This window comes from Sceloporus undulatus, chromosome 6 (genome assembly GCF_019175285.1).
Source record: "Sceloporus undulatus isolate JIND9_A2432 ecotype Alabama chromosome 6, SceUnd_v1.1, whole genome shotgun sequence".
NCBI lineage: Eukaryota > Metazoa > Chordata > Lepidosauria > Squamata > Phrynosomatidae > Sceloporus > Sceloporus undulatus.
The window spans coordinates 98,948,006-98,963,841 of record NC_056527.1 but is presented as its reverse complement, the minus strand read 5'-3'; the positions used below and the strand labels follow the sequence as shown (position 1 = coordinate 98,963,841).

Below are 15,836 nucleotides of genomic sequence, written 5' to 3'. Positions count from 1 at the left end.
AAACAGGAAAGAAGAAAGCCTAAAACTGGGTGTGCATCCACACTGTACAAATAATGCAGTTTGATGCTACTTTAACTTCCATGGCTCCATCCTACAGAATCCTAGGATTTGTAGTTTTGTGAGGTACTAGCACTCTTTGGCAAAGAATGGAAAACTTTTAACTTATGATATAAATGGAACTTAAATGAACAAGTGACAACTGGAAGAAGATTTTCTGATTAAATAACATAGCAAACACTGTGATAACACAAATGAAGTACTGAAATGAGAAAAAAATAATCCTTACATGCCCTAATAATGTCCTTGTTCTCATCTGAGGATTAATTTTCAAGTCCACCCCCCTCCAGTTTTAGACATTCTGGGCAAGGGCCTTTTCAGCTCAAAGCAATATACAGGGTTTGTTTATTTTGGCAGTGGTTTTCTTCTCCACAAATTCAAAACACCAACAGGGCAACTGACCTTTCAGAGGGCAAAACATTAATTGTTCTACCCTGCAATATATTTTAACAATTAAAAAGATACACTAGCACCTGTGGCACCCCTGTCTACTGCCATCACCGCACCGCTCTCAGTCACGCAACTGGGGTGCTGCCAGGGACGTAGCCAGGATTTTAGGAAGGGGGAAGGTCCAGACTATATGCCACCATTATATTGGGGCTTGGGTGCAGCGGCACAGCAGCACACACCATTCATTTTTCTAACGGAAGGGGAGGTCTGGACCCCAAGAACCTCCCCTTGGCTACGTCCCTGGTGCTGCCCCCCATCACACTCTCTTCTTGACCTCTCCCTTAACCCTGACTCCCTGCCTGATGTCTGACCCTTTCCTCCATGTAGTTCTGGAGCGCTAATGCTGCAATTTAATTTAAAAGTAAAAATCAAATCAAATTCTTTATTACGGTCAAAGACCAGCATCAGTATAAAATATAACATAAAAATAATGTAATTTAATTTAAAAGTAAAAAGAAAGTAAGAACATAAGAAAAAAATAAAGAAAGGTAATCAGGATGTTTCTGAATAGCAAGGGAGAGGAAGGGACAGTGACACCATGTATCTTGCAATCACAACTGCCTTACGAGTGGCATTTTGCACCTGGAGACTTGTGCAATTGTGAAGGTTTCCTGCATAAATGAAAAGGGATGGGTCAGAGGCAGTGGCACGCAATGAGTATTGCCAAAGTTGCTTCTTTCCTGGTAATGTTTATAGTGGGTGTGGTATGGTTGGATTTCCAAGGAAGTCTTCACCAGGGAAACCTCAGACTGCTTCTGGTGCTTGGATGGGGATGAAAAGAACAAAAAACTGCAAAGCTCATATTCACAGTAGAATGAAAGGTGACAAGTCTCACATGCTATGTGATGGTCTAAAAACTCTTATTTGTTAAAAAAGTTTGGATGGCCAAAACTTCAAAGAGAGTATCTGTGTTTTCTGTGTCCTATGCTCTTGAAACCCGCTGCTTACCTGTAGTACCATGCACCACAATGTTGCCATTAAAGCATTAATGTAATGCTATAATGTCATGCTCTAATAGAATTATTATTGCTTGATGAGTATGAGTGAAGTGGTTTCTGAACAGGAAAACAGGAAAACAACAGACTAGTGTGATGGGCACTTTTGTTTTTCACAGGGGAAAGATATAAAAAATGGCAAGTGATGGTGTGGTCCATTTCTTTTCCTCTGCCATCTCTTGCAATGAGAGATTTGGACAGAGATGGGTGTGCCATAATGATATTGTGTCATAATAGTGTTATGATTATTTTTAAAAAATTGAAGCAAACTAATCATGTCAAACAAGGCAGGGCAAATAGGATGATGATAATGGCATTAGTGAAGATGAAAAAATGGGCAAATCACACTATTACAGTGCAAATGTGACAAGGGTGTGAAGCACAGTGTCAACAATCAGCTATCATTGCTAGGACAGCTGAAGTAGTTTTCAAACGGTATAACCTGGCAGAACATATAATAATAATAATAAATAAAATCTTTATTTTTATCCCGCCCTTCCAGAAAGATCAGGGCGGCTTACAAAAGTGCAACAAGTGCACACAAATACAGATTAAAAACAGCAAAACATCAATACAATAAAACTAAAAGCAGCAATAAAAGCCCCATCGCCCGTCCTCATGGCCACGGAAGAGGAGGGGAGGCCCACAGGATCTTAATCGGGGAATGCCTGCTTAAATAGGAAGGTCTTGAGCTCCTTCCTAAATTGGGCCAGGGTAGTGGATGAGCGGAGCTCGGTGGGCAGCGTGTTCCAAAGGGCTGGGGCAGCTGTAGAAAAGGCCCTTCTAGAAGTAGAAGCTAGCCTGGCCCCAGGCACCTTCAGCAATTGCTGCCCAGACGTTCTGAGGGTGCGAGGCGGATTGTACGGGGAGAGGCGGTCCTTTAGGTATCCTGGGCCCAAGCCATTTAGGGCTTTATAGGTAATAACCAACGCCTTATATTGATAGTGTGATAAGGACTTGAGTCCCTGGCGAAAGACCTTCTACAGAAGTATTAAAAGTGCAGGAGTTCTGCTGTCTTTTGCAACTGGCTGCTCTACAAAAAGAAATGACCAAACAAGGACATGCAACGTGCCAAGAACACAGAATGTCCCTGGTAACTAGGGACTGTTGGAACATAGACTTTATGTAAGTAGCAGGTTTCAAGCAACCTTTCCCCTTCTAGATCACTCTTTCCCTTTCTTTTTATTGATACTTTATAATATACAATAACACTTCATTCTCTTATACCAAAGAAAATATTTTTCTACTTCACGACAGTGTTTCCTGTGCTGTGGATCTCTCCACTGTCTTTTTCTACAAATACCTAACCTCCTTCTCTTACTTATTATTGCTATTTTACATTAAAAATAACACTTGTGCAACAGTATTTTCTACAGTCATGTATTATTAACCCATGGTTTCTCTGCAGCTGTGTATGTACAGATTTATACTTTTGCATATTTACATTATATAAACATAATTTCTTTCTTTATATCATAAGGTTGCCTTCCTGGTCTTTCCAGGATATGACAATTTACAACACCATACTGACTTTATATTATAAAATATAAATGCATACTAAAAATATAAAATCATAAATTACTATTCCTTTTGAAATAATAATAATAATAATAATTTTGTAATGCTTTATACATACACCCACATGAATCCATACTACCACTATCACCATTCTCTCTTACACACACACACTCTTCCATTATCTATAATTCTCTATTTTTTAGGTAGCTCCTACCATCAACCGATGTGTCTGCCCAGCCCCTTCCAAGCACTCTGTCATGAAACTACAAAATTCTGCTTTTCTGCTACGCTCAGACTAAAAGCCAAATTAGTAGCTGCTGCGTTTTAATTAATAGGAAAGAAAGAAGGAGCTTCCTCCTGAGAGCATGAAACAGATTCTCTGCCTAGCAGAACTCACAGACTGTCCAGTTGTAATGCTGGGTATCATGTTGCCATATAGGCATAATCACAAAAGAGCAGAGATGCATCCTACACCATCACCAAAAAAAGATAACCAAAAAGCAAGTAGGTATCAGCTATGTCTATTATTTGCACAAATAAAGTTATGTGTATAAATGCCACTAGAGACATAATTTCTATAATCAAACCCAAAATACATCTCGCCACCAAGCTAGAAAAGACAATCACTACTGGGCACCTGTTAACTCTGGATGTACTCTTAAAGCCTTTGGCTTCTCTCCCTTCTTAAAATACTTATTCTTGGATCAGTAGACTTGGCTCACTGAATTTTTCAAACAGAGGAAAGCTGGAGATGATGGGCCCCTTCAGGTGTCGCCAGTGTAGCCAACAGAAAGGAATGATGGGACTTGCAGTCCAACAGGATATGTAAGCTAGCATCGATTATTAGTTTCGAAGCCTCATGGATGCTCTTTGCCAGACAAAGGGAACAAAGAGACTGGGGGGGGGGGGGAGACTGTGACTGCATCCACACTGCAGAAATAATCCCGTTTGACATCATTTTAACTGCCATGGCTAAGTGCTATGGAATTCTGGGATTTGTAGTATATTGTGGCACAACAGCTCTAGGCTAAATGTCTCAGTAAACTATAATTCCAAGAATTCCACAGCACTGAGCCATAGTAATTAAAGTAGTGCCAACCTGGATTATTTCTGCAGTGTCAACAGCCCCAAAAGGGGGGGAGCAACCTCTGCAGGTAAGAAAGAAGCAAAAGGCTTTAAAACATAGGCCAAAGAAAGATACAAAAGAAAGGCCTTATTTAGTCTCCTTTGCCTCAGTATTCACCTTGTACAAGTACTAATGCCTCTTTGCTACCAACACCATGGAATGAAAGCTATGTGGAGCAAGACCCAGTTACAAGTGAGTATAGTTTGAGCAGAATTCCTGGTGGAGACATAAAGGTACTCCACACATATGGTTCTAGATAGATCCTGTGTTGGATCTGGTGGCAGATGGCCATAATTTGCTGGCAGTGCATGCACTCAACAAAATGAACAGGCCCACAAATGCAACAAGCCCAGCTGACTACATTTTGAAGCTGGACAAGTAATATATATTACTATTGAAAAAGCTACCTGACCCGTAAGAACAGTAACAAACTTATTTCATGATAAAAGAAAGCCAAAATGGACCAAGAGAGTAGCGATTTCTCTGTGCCTCTTTGCATGCTGTCACAGCACTTCCATTCTCTTCCTGAGGGAGACGGTTGTAAAAGCATGTTTTGTCATAGTAGAACAATCCGTTTGGCAAAAGGCAGCCATTTATGATGATCTGCATCGAGAAGGAGAGCAGAAGTTCTACAATAGCATATGGAAAGGCACAAAGAAAGCCATGACTCACTCACTCCATTTTGGCTTTCTTTTCTCATGCAATAAGGCTTTAAATTCAGATTTTAAAATTGCCTAATTTCACCATTCTTTGCATCAAATTCCACTGATCACAGCTGGAGCAGAATCAAATTCTAAATGGAGAAACATAATATAATGATAATGCTTTGAACACAAAGTGGACATGAACTGGCCAGATTTATTTTATTATTTAGTCATTTACTTATTTACAGACTGCTTACACAAACTACAACATTTACATTGTCCAAGAAAATAGATCAATAGTTGGGCTACATAGGGAAAGTTTGTAAAAATGTAGCTTAAAATTAAGAATAGTTATGTAATATATTTCTAAGAGAAGGACATGCCCCATTTCAGATGGAAAGAATATTCAAAACTATTTGTTCCCAGGTGGGGGAAAAAAGGGTTTCCCAAAAGTCAGGAAACTCCCAGTAAGAATAATGGAAGAACAAGAATTTTGCACAACTTTCTCCTAATATTCAAATGTCCAAAAGTGTTATAGAGAAATTATTCTGTGGAGAGAAAAAAACACCTTTTTTTTTGTTTTGTTTTGTTTTTTGCACAACCCAGTTTCCAGCACAGAAATCTGTACAAGAAGCCTGTTTTTTCAACAGCAAACAGGTTTGATATAAAAATCCCACATGTTTCTCTCTGCAGAATAATTCCTCCATCACACATCAGTGCATTCAAATACAGAGAGAATACTGTGGGGGATATTAGATTCTCCTGCAAAGCAGAGAGGATACTACTGTAATTATTCATCCTGACATGTCAGGACAGGATATCCTGGTGAATCCACATCATGGCCACCACATTTTTAAATGCCCTAGCCCAAATGACTGCTGAGTGGCACCAACAAGAAGGTCTATAAGGGATAAACCACCAAGAAGAAGGATCTAAAGGATAAACCAGTCTCACAAGTTCAGGTTGTTGAGGGTTTTTATAAATAAATACTACATTTGATTTCAGAATCTGTTCAGGGTCAGACCTGATTAATACTGGGAGACCACCAGAATATACCAGGGATCTCTAGGTATGGCTAAGAAAGACCCCCTGAAATCCAGAAAGTCACTGTTAAAGTTCACAGTACTGGGTTTGATGGACTGACTCAGTGAAAAGCAGCTTCCTATGTTCCTATATAGATTCAAAAATCTTAAACAAGCTGCTAGCATAGTACCTTTAAGAGAAATAGTACATGATGCCAGTAAGATGCCCCATTTGGAAGACTAGCTGAAGAATTCTGCACCAGCTGCAGCATCCAGATGAGCCTTACTGGCAGCCTATACCCCCTGACAGTACACAAATGAAAACTGGGACATGCATGGCCAAGCAACACCAGAATGTGGTCAAGATGGCAAAAAATGAGAAGCTGCTGCAGTTTGCTTTTGCCTGAGCTGACTGGGAAGGACATGATTTTGTCCTTACTTCTTCCCCTGCTGAGCCAACTGAGTACAAACTGTTTTTGCACTTCTTGGCAAGTTCTTCAGCAGGGGTTTGCCTTTGCCATCCTTTGGGGCTGAGAGAGTGTGACTTGCCCAAAGTCACCCAGTGGGTTTACATGGCTGAGCTGGGATTCAAATCCTGGCCTCCAAAGTCATAGTCAAACCACTACACTATGCTGGCTTCCAGTGACAAAGATGAATTTTGGATTCCCTCCCCAGTACAGTTGCCATGGGGCCAGGAACAATTTCCCAACACTACACTGTGGCACCGGCCCAATAGAAAGAAGTGGAACCACTGAAGTACAGAGTTGATTCAGAAGGAATACCATGATCAATGGTACCAAAAGTCATGAGAGATCAAGCAGGAGCAAGACTGATTTTCTTATTTTGAAGAAATGGAAGGCACTAAGCAGAGAGCTGAAACATCCTCCAGTGATCCCACTTGGGGTTGGGGCAGCATCCTCTTTCTGTCCAAATCCATCCCTGCTCCAGTGCTATTCTCCCCACAATTCCTTTACTACAGAATCATGTTTCTGCATGACTTCTCTCCCCCCTTCAAAGCCTGTTCCTAGCCTCTGCAAATTTAATTGAGTGTTTCTTGTTACAGCTAACTGCCCACGTATCATTTTCAATTATCAGTGAACAGTTCCATCAGGCACAAGAGTGAAGAAAGTATCTGTCTTTTGCACCAGAGAGCAGAAAAACTCTGGTTGTAACAGGAGGCTCTCTCTCAACTGGCATTGAAAGTGATGGAAGAACACAAAGGGCAGCTGTAATACAACAGATGGATTATGTGGGAGTGATGGGCTGAACCTGGAAAAGTAACTTCTATAAGTAACTACAACTTGCAAAAAAACAGCATGGCCAGCATGGGGAACTGGGACTTGAAGTCCAAAAAGATTCCTTTTTTCAAAGTTGTTTATGTCACAATTATTACCAGTACATTCAGTAATATATAGGAATTACCATTAATGAGTAACTTTAGTACAAAAAAATGACTAAGGATTATGTGTGGTGTGGTATGGGAGAAGGTCAATGGGGGGATGACACCATGAGTTACTGCACCAGGTGACGCCAAACCTAGTGACACCACTGGTGTAGACTAGCCCTAAATGTACCCCATTGACCACTTTTCCATCTGTAATTAAGACTGCTGTCTGCTTTGCCTTGGTTCTGCAAACCATCTCCCTTTGGCACGACTTGTTTTTGCTCACCATCTTCCACAGCGCTATACAGTACTTTTTTCACTGCCACCGTCACCAAGCTCTGTTCTGCATTGTCAATTGCTTTCTCTATTCATTATTGGCTTGTTCTCCCACACATTTCCACCCTTCGCACTGGGAGCAGCTACTGCTGCAGGCTATGCCAGCCCCCTCTGATGACAGGGTCACTTACTGATTACATTGCCCATAGCATACCATCGTGGAATAGGAAGAAAAACCATAGAAAGCCACTGGGGGCATCCCAAACGATGGCACGCCTGAGTTGTAACAAGGAACGCAAATTGAGCTGGCAGGAACTCCTGTAGTGCAAGGGCAGAAGGAACATTCTCTCTCTCCTATCCAATAAGGCAGCCGAGCCATTTGAAGCAGTAATTGCAGTTTGTGCAAGAGAAAAAAGAAAAAACACCAAAAGCCTCTATTTAAGAAAAATAAACAAGCCACGTTTGTCGAGAGTTATAATAACTGCCTCGGTCTGTAAAAATTTGTTCCTGAAAAGGTTATGTTTAGCAGCGGGGTGGACTTACTTCTTTCCCTCTTTTAAGACACACAACAGTCTTTCAGGCCACCGCTGGAGTTTTTGAATGATGAAGTTCCCAATCGCTTCCCCCTCCTCTCTCTGAGATGCACACAGATGCATGCAAGTATGAATACATATAAAGTGATGCTTAAACATGTGGGTAATCTCCAGTAGCAGCTAGTGGTACCTGTGTCAGGATGAAGTAGGGTGGGGTGGTGAATCTGCTCTGACTCTTAGTCCAGACTTTAAAGGAACTACCCATGGTGTTAAATCCCAAATTTGGTTCATCATCTTGGATCAACTACTTTGAAATTCCAACTAAAACCCAAAATGCATTCACTGCTTGACTAGCATGGGAGCCACCAAATATCACTAACTTACCACTGGCCTCCAGAAAGAGAAACTGATAGACAGACTGAGTCTAATACTTATATACAATCCCATATGTTACAATCACAGGGCAGCATACTGGAAAATCAGTTTAATTGATAATATAACAGTTAGAAAATAATTCAGACAGACAAAAAGCATATTAAACAGTTTGACAAGTTAAGACAAAACAATTAAAATCGGTTAAAATAGTTTGAAAACATAAGGCATGTACAGGTTTGTATAAAATCATTTAGGCACCACAGACTTTAATAAAAAGCCAGGTTTTGACTTGATATTGCAATGACATAGGTGTTGGCACCATGGGCCTCTGAGAGGAAGATATTCCACAATCAGGGTGCCACAAAAAGAAAAGGTATTCTCTCAGGTGCCCCCAGAGCATATTGCCTCCACTGGTGAAACACACAGTCCCTGGAGTCCTTCTTGCACAACTTAGTCCTAAAGCAGAAATATAAAGGGAGAGGGATGCTCCTTCAATGTCATCACTAGCATATTCAATCAAACCATCTGAGTTGGAAAGAGTCCTGCAGGCCATTGAGACCAAACCTATGCCAAATGCAGTATAATCATGTCACCTCAGTCTTTACTTCACTAGGTGGAACATGCCCAACTCTTTCAACCTTTTCCCATAGGTTTTGTTCTCCATACCTCTTATCATCCCTGTTGTGCTTCTCTGAACTTTCTCCAACTTGTTTAGATCCTTAAAATGAGTGCCCAGAACTGAATGCTGTACTCCAGGTGAGGCCTGACTAGCGCAGAATATAGTGGGACTATTACAGTGCAGCCTTGCCTTATGCGGGGACCTGTTCCAGACCCCCCCTCCCTCTGTGTAAGGCAAATGCCATGTAAACTCAAGTCCCATTCAGTAGAATGGGGCTCGTGCTTGTGGGGGCGTAGTGTGTGGAAACCACATATGGCGCACCTGCATATGGAGCAGGCGCGGTGTATTTCCTTTGCTTGGAAACTATGGTTATATGAATGCAGGTTAAGATAGCATTTGAATTCTTTGCTGCAGCTTCACACTGCTGACTCATTTACAGTTTATGATTACTTCCAAGTTCAAATGTCCTACTGCTAACCCAAGTATTCCTCATCCTATTCTTGTTTCTCAGAAGCATACTGGCAACCTCTGTGCATGTAGAGAGTACAAAAACATGGGTAGGAAGGCTGGGTCAACGTGGCAATGTAGAAGGCTGGTAGCAGAATCATGCATGGCCAAATCAGCACCATTGCACTGTTGCAGAGACGGTGCGATAGTGATTGGTCTCATATAGGTATATTTAATTTGCTTTAACAGCAGATCTGCTCTATGACAACAGGCTGGTGTGATAAAGTCCTAAGGCTGGCTTAAATTGGACCTGGTCCTGACACAGAGCAAATGAAAAGTGGGTTACAGATGCCTGCAGTTTAGAAATTACCATATAGACATCAGATTTGACATATCCTAGCTTTATCTGGTAATCAGATATTTTCACTGGGGCAGGAACAAAGAGGTGAACCCGGAGAGCTTGCCTTCCTCCCTATGGTTCCCTAGGAATCACTATGGTACTCGTTCTCTTCTTCAGGCAGCAAAATGATCAACTTGATCATCATGTTGGGATGCCAGCTAGGGAGTTTTGGGAGTTGTAGTCCAAAAAGTAACTTTTCTAAGCTCATACTACTATTTTCATGGGATCTGAAGCTCCGGCTACACATGAGAGTGGTTGTACAAGAACTCCATAGTCAGAAATATTACAAGGAGGCCTAAGGGCCTAAAGCAGCCATCCCCAAACTTTGGTCCTCCAGATGTTTTGGACTCCAGCTCCTAGAATTCCTGACTGTTGGCGAAGCTGGTTGGGGCTTCTGGGTGTTGAAGTCCAAAACACCTGGAGGACAAAAGTTTGGAAATTGCTGGGTGGGAAACACGTGGCCCTCCAGAGTACAGATTTTGTTGGCTCACAACTTCCATCAGCCTAGTCAACATAGCTGGTGATGCGGGATAATGGGAGTCACAGTCTAACAGCCTCAAGAGCCACACATTACCCACCCTTCGGGGTGTGAAACACCGCCTTTCGGGTGTGAAACAGTTCAGCATGGTAGGAACCCAAATCCAGGTAGCTTAATAGGGAAAGAAGACAACCATGGGCATACAGGTCAATTTCAGCTCATTCAGATTAATTCAAGCTCGGCTTTGAAGGGTAACTGGATATAAATGTCGATTCATTCCCTCCAGGCTAAAGCTCCTCAATGCCCCCTCCTGGTAAGGAGATGAGCGGTTTCCTTTATTAGCCTCTGGAGACCTCCTCAACTGCTCCCCACTCAGCATTTATGAGCCGAAGGCTTTTACCACCATTTTAACTTCCCTCCTTGAAGCTTCCTTTACAGTCAATTAAACTGTCTCTAAACAAACACTCTGGCCCACCACAGTGTCCCAGAGGAGGAAAGACCTTCCTTGACGTCTGGACTACTATCTCTTAGAATTCGACAGTGAATAGCCTCTTGAGTTAAAGGCTAGAGAGCCAAGGCACTTTCCAGGCAATGCAGATCAAAAGTGTGAGAGGCAACATAATCTTGAATTTTTATCTGAGAACATGGGTGGTGCTAGGTTCTAGCAACTTCAAATACTTCCCATGGCTGATGCCTTCCCTTTTAGTTCTCTTTTCTGTCCCAGTACTGGCAAGAACCACAACACACCTGGGTTTAGCTTCCATTTTAATTTCTCACAATGCTCTGAGTCCCATTCACGTTACACAAAAATAGCATTGCAATTCAATTTAAACCCTATGGTTGCAGCCTATGGAATCCTCAGATTTGCAGATTAGAAGTCTCAACCAGAGAGCTATAGTGTGCCACCAAAATACAAATCCCAGAATTCCAGAGCATGCAGTTCAAATGGAATATGGTATTTGTTTTGTGCCTTTTCCCCCCTGACTTATGCAACCTTAAGCCAAACCTGAGCCAGCGTGGTATAGTGATTAGAGTGTTAAACTACAACTCTGAAGATCAGGGTTGGAATCCCAGCTCAGTCATGTAAACTCACTGGATGTCCTTGGGCAAGTCACACTCTCTCAGCTTCAGAAGATGGCACTGGCAAAGTTCAAGAAAATCCCATGATAGGTTTACCGTACGGTCACCATAAGTTGGAAACAATTTGAAAGCACACAACAATAAAGCCAAACCTATCACAGGGTTTTCTTGGCAAGATTTGTTCAGGTGTGTGTATTGCCTTTGCCTCCAAGACTGAGAGAGTGTGACTTGCCCAAGGTCACCCAGTGGGTTTCCATGGCTGAGCAGGTATTCGGATCCTGGCTTCCAGAGCCATAGTCCAACACTCAAATCACGACACCACTCTGTCTTTCTCTATAGCACAGTAGCACTACTATTATGTAATGCAAATAGGTCTTTGGTATAGTGTTCCTTTAGGGCAGGGATGAGCAATTTTGACAGATCTAGTGACCATTAAAATGGCTAAGGAAGGCTGCATGTCACCTATGGGTCACATGTGATTCACCCCAGCTGTAGGGAAATGTGAGAAATTCAAAAGATAGCTAAACCCAGGTAACTGAGCTGTCAGGGCCCAGTGCAAAATACCTATCAGAGGATACACTGAAATAGCTTCACTCAAACCTGCCTAGGAGCAAATCCTGGAAAAGAGAGCAATGCAAACATCAGTAATTTTGTACAGAGTCCAGCTATCTGTGCTTTCTTTGGCCCAGCATAGACGGGCCCTTTGTGGCACCCTGGGACCAAAACTAGGGTTTGGGAGAGCGGAGCGACCGCATGTTCCCGAACCCTAGTACATAACGTCACTGCCATCATGATGGCCTCCTGTCCACACATCATGACACAAGCTCAGTGCAGCATCTGCATGTCACAGTGTTGCGCTTGCGTCATCTCCCTGTCGAGCTCCATTCCACCGTGTCCTTAGTTCTTTTAAAAAAGAACTTGAAAACATATTTATTTCTGCAAGCCTTTCCACCATAATCATTTTATTCTTTGCCCCTCTATCAACGACCCTGGATTGTGTACCTGACCTGCCCTTGTACTTCTACTTGAATTTTGTTATTTTTTAATGCTGTTTTTAACTTTTTATCGATATGCTTTTATATGTATTGTAAGCCGCCTTAATCAAAATATTGGAAAGGCGGGATATAAATAAAATTTATTATTATTATTATTATTATTATTATTATTATTATTATTGACACATGACAGTGCGCCAATAGCGCACTCATTAAGTTTAGTGGGTTCTGTTTGGGAGGGAGGCCATGCGGTTTAGTTGCTTCGGCCTCCCTAAGGAGCAAAAACGAGCGCCTCCATCCTGCACTTTCAGAGTGGTCTGTCAAGCTCCTTCCTTCCTTCCTTCCTTCCTTCCTTCCTTCCTCCCTTACTTACTTACTTATCTTAGGGACTTATAGTAAGGACATAGATTCATCATTTGGGTTTTCTACAGCCCCTAAGTTGAGATGGCGTGATGCTGCCCCATTCCTAGCTGGATCAGGGCTGTGGCAACCACACGCTCTGGTCCCGATCTGGCCTTTCTAGGGCACAATAGCCACGGGTATACAGCGTTCCTTTGCCACTGTGTTGTGTGGACGCAGCACCACAGGAGCACCGTGGCGCCATGCACAGTATGCCGCAGCATGCAGCATCACAATGCCCTAGGGGGCGGAGTTGAGGCATGCATCATGTGGACATGACGCCTTGACTCTGCCCCCAGGCCGGCCTTAATGACTGGTCTGAAGAGCCCCTCAGGGACTTACAGTACATTAGTCAGAACTAAATGAGATCTTACAGATCCTGATGGGTCTACTAAACCTGTATATTCAACCCATTATTTTACCTGGGCTGTGTACCAGAGAATGGGGGGAAATGAAGGGAAGATCTGAGATTTTTGGCAGTCAATATGCAGATACACTCAAGTTTACACATTGCATTCTTCGAGTGAATTCAGAAAGCAAGATTTGGGATAGAAGGTTTGGTCTCACCATGAGGCAGAGTGAGGCAATAGACTCAAGTGGTAGGCGCTAGGCAGTAATGGCAGCAACAAAAATCACAGTCATCCCTGGTTTATGAAATTCAAATGTGGGAGAAACTGAAGAATTTCCCATTCCTATTTACAATCAATGTTTATCTACTGGAAGACAGGTAAAATATTCATGGAGTCATAAATCATAGGAGTGGAAAGGATCATCATCTAGTCTAATCCTTTGCCATGCAGGAATGCATATCTAAGGCACTCTCAAAAGATGGTAAATCAATCTCTGTTTAAAGACCTCCAAAGAAGAGTCCACTACTTGTCAAGGCAATCTGTTCCACAGTTGAACAGCTCTTACAGTTAAGAGGTTCTTCCTAATGTTTAGATGGACTCTCTTTTCTTGTAATTAAAATTCACCAGTTTGTGTTTTAGTCTCTGTAACAGTAGAAAACAATCTCACTCCATCCTCTACATAACATCCCTTCAGGTATTTAAATGTGGCTGTCATATAACCTCTTAGCCTTGTCTGCTCTAAGCTAACCATACCCAGCTCCCTAAACTATTCCTCACAGGACTTGTTTTCCAGACCTTTAATCATCTTGGCTGGCCTCCTCTAAACGTATTCCAGTTTATGATGCCAAGAATTGGACACAGTATCCAAGTGAGATTGGAGCAAAGCAGAATAGAGTGATATTATGACTTTTCTTGAGCTGCCTAAAGGCACCAGATCCCTTAGATCTTGGAAGCTAAGCAGGATCACCCCAGTTGGTACTTGGATGGGAGAACACTAATGAATACCAGGTGCTGCAGGTTATATTTTGGAGGAAGGAACTGGCAAAATCAGCTGGTCTTCCTTACCTAAGAAAACCCTATGAAAGGCTACTTGAAGGCACTCAGACATACATAGCTTGATCTGGACATTATTTTTTTGTTGCTTTAGGGTTGCTAGTTCAGGATCATTCCTGGCCCTGAGGTTTTGGGGCCAAAACATGAGACCTAGGAATGGCCCCTATTGATGTTATTGATTTATTATGCATTAAATACCAGCCACAGTTGTTCACAGCTTGTCATTCAGACACAAATAGAGAGGCAAGAGAAAGAGAGAGGGAGAGAATGAGAGGCAGAGAGAAAATATTTTCCTGCTTGGAAATTAAGAGTTTTAGTTTGGTTTATTTATTAGCTAAAGGGCTGTTCCCAGATTTCCTTGGAGAGCGTTTGCAAATTGTAGCTGCAGCCTAATTAGTGCTTCCAAATTGTAGCAAGCTGCTGCTCTACTGCCTGAGCTGAGCATTTATACCCAGCCCTTCGCAGGGGCACAGCCACCCCAAACTGGAGAATCTTGTACTTTTACCTCCCGCTGCCCACATATAGATGACCCACAAAAATTGAAGACTCAGGCGGGGTACAAACCGCTGCTTTGCGGCGCTCCCCCGCCGCTGCCATTTGCTCCGTGCGGGAGCCGCAGCAGCCAAACCGCGCGACTCCCGCGCGACTGCCGCGCGGAGCAAAAAAGAAGCTCCATTTCGGAGCTTCTTGCGGTGCCTCTATGACGTCGCGAGGCGCCTGGCGCGGACTCGCGACGTCATAGGCGCCGTGACACGTCTGGACGCTGTGCGTCCAGTACGTAAAGATGGCGGCGCCCATGTAGAAGGTGCGCCGCCATCTTGTACGTATAGGATACGTACTAGGGTTAGGGGGATGCGGAAGCACCGCCCCTTCCTAACCCTAGTACGTATCCTATACGTACTATATGGCGGTATGTATCCCGCCTCAGGATCATGCCGTGTGATCTGGCAACCTTATTTGATGCAGCCTAGAAATACACTGGCTCTTTTGGCCATCACATCATATTGTTGAGTTGTGCTTCATTTATCGTGTACTAGGGTCCCTAGATGCTTTTCACATGTACTGTTTTCAAGCCAGCATCACCCATCCTCTATTTGTGTATTTCATTTTCCCTGCCTCAATGTATTTATGTTACATATATCCCTGCTGAGATTTATTTTCTTAGTTTTGGCTCAGCTCTCCAATCTGTTGAGGTCATTTTTAATGCTGACCCTGTCCTCTGGAGATTTAGTTACTCCTCCCAATTTGATGTCATCTACAGATTTGATAAACATGCCCTCTACTCCACCTTCTAAGTCATTCATAAAGATGTTGAGCGACACCGGGCCCAAGAGAAAACTGTGACACCCCACTAGTCACTTCTGTCCAGGATAAAGAGGGACCATTGCTGAGTACTCTTTGGGTTCAGTCCATCAGCTAGTTACAGATATTCACCTAATGCTGTCCAGCCCACATTTTACTAGCTTGTCTGCAAATGTTCATGGCCTTCCTTTTTACACTTACCTGTCCCACCTTGCCTGGGACTTCCAACTGATTTCTTCTCCCTGGGCGATAACAAAGGTGTCTTTCTATCAAAACCTCCTTTCCTCTTACCAGCTCTGGGGAGTCTTGACTCAGACAAAGCCCAGGCCCTTC

General features: G+C 42.8%; 1 protein-coding gene across 1 annotated transcript in view; it reads right to left on the bottom strand.

Moving 5' to 3' along the window:
- Window positions 1–15,836, bottom strand: part of LOC121933510 (RNA binding protein fox-1 homolog 1-like) — a 576,905-nt gene that overhangs the window by 91,881 nt on the left and 469,188 nt on the right. The window lies entirely within an intron of this gene.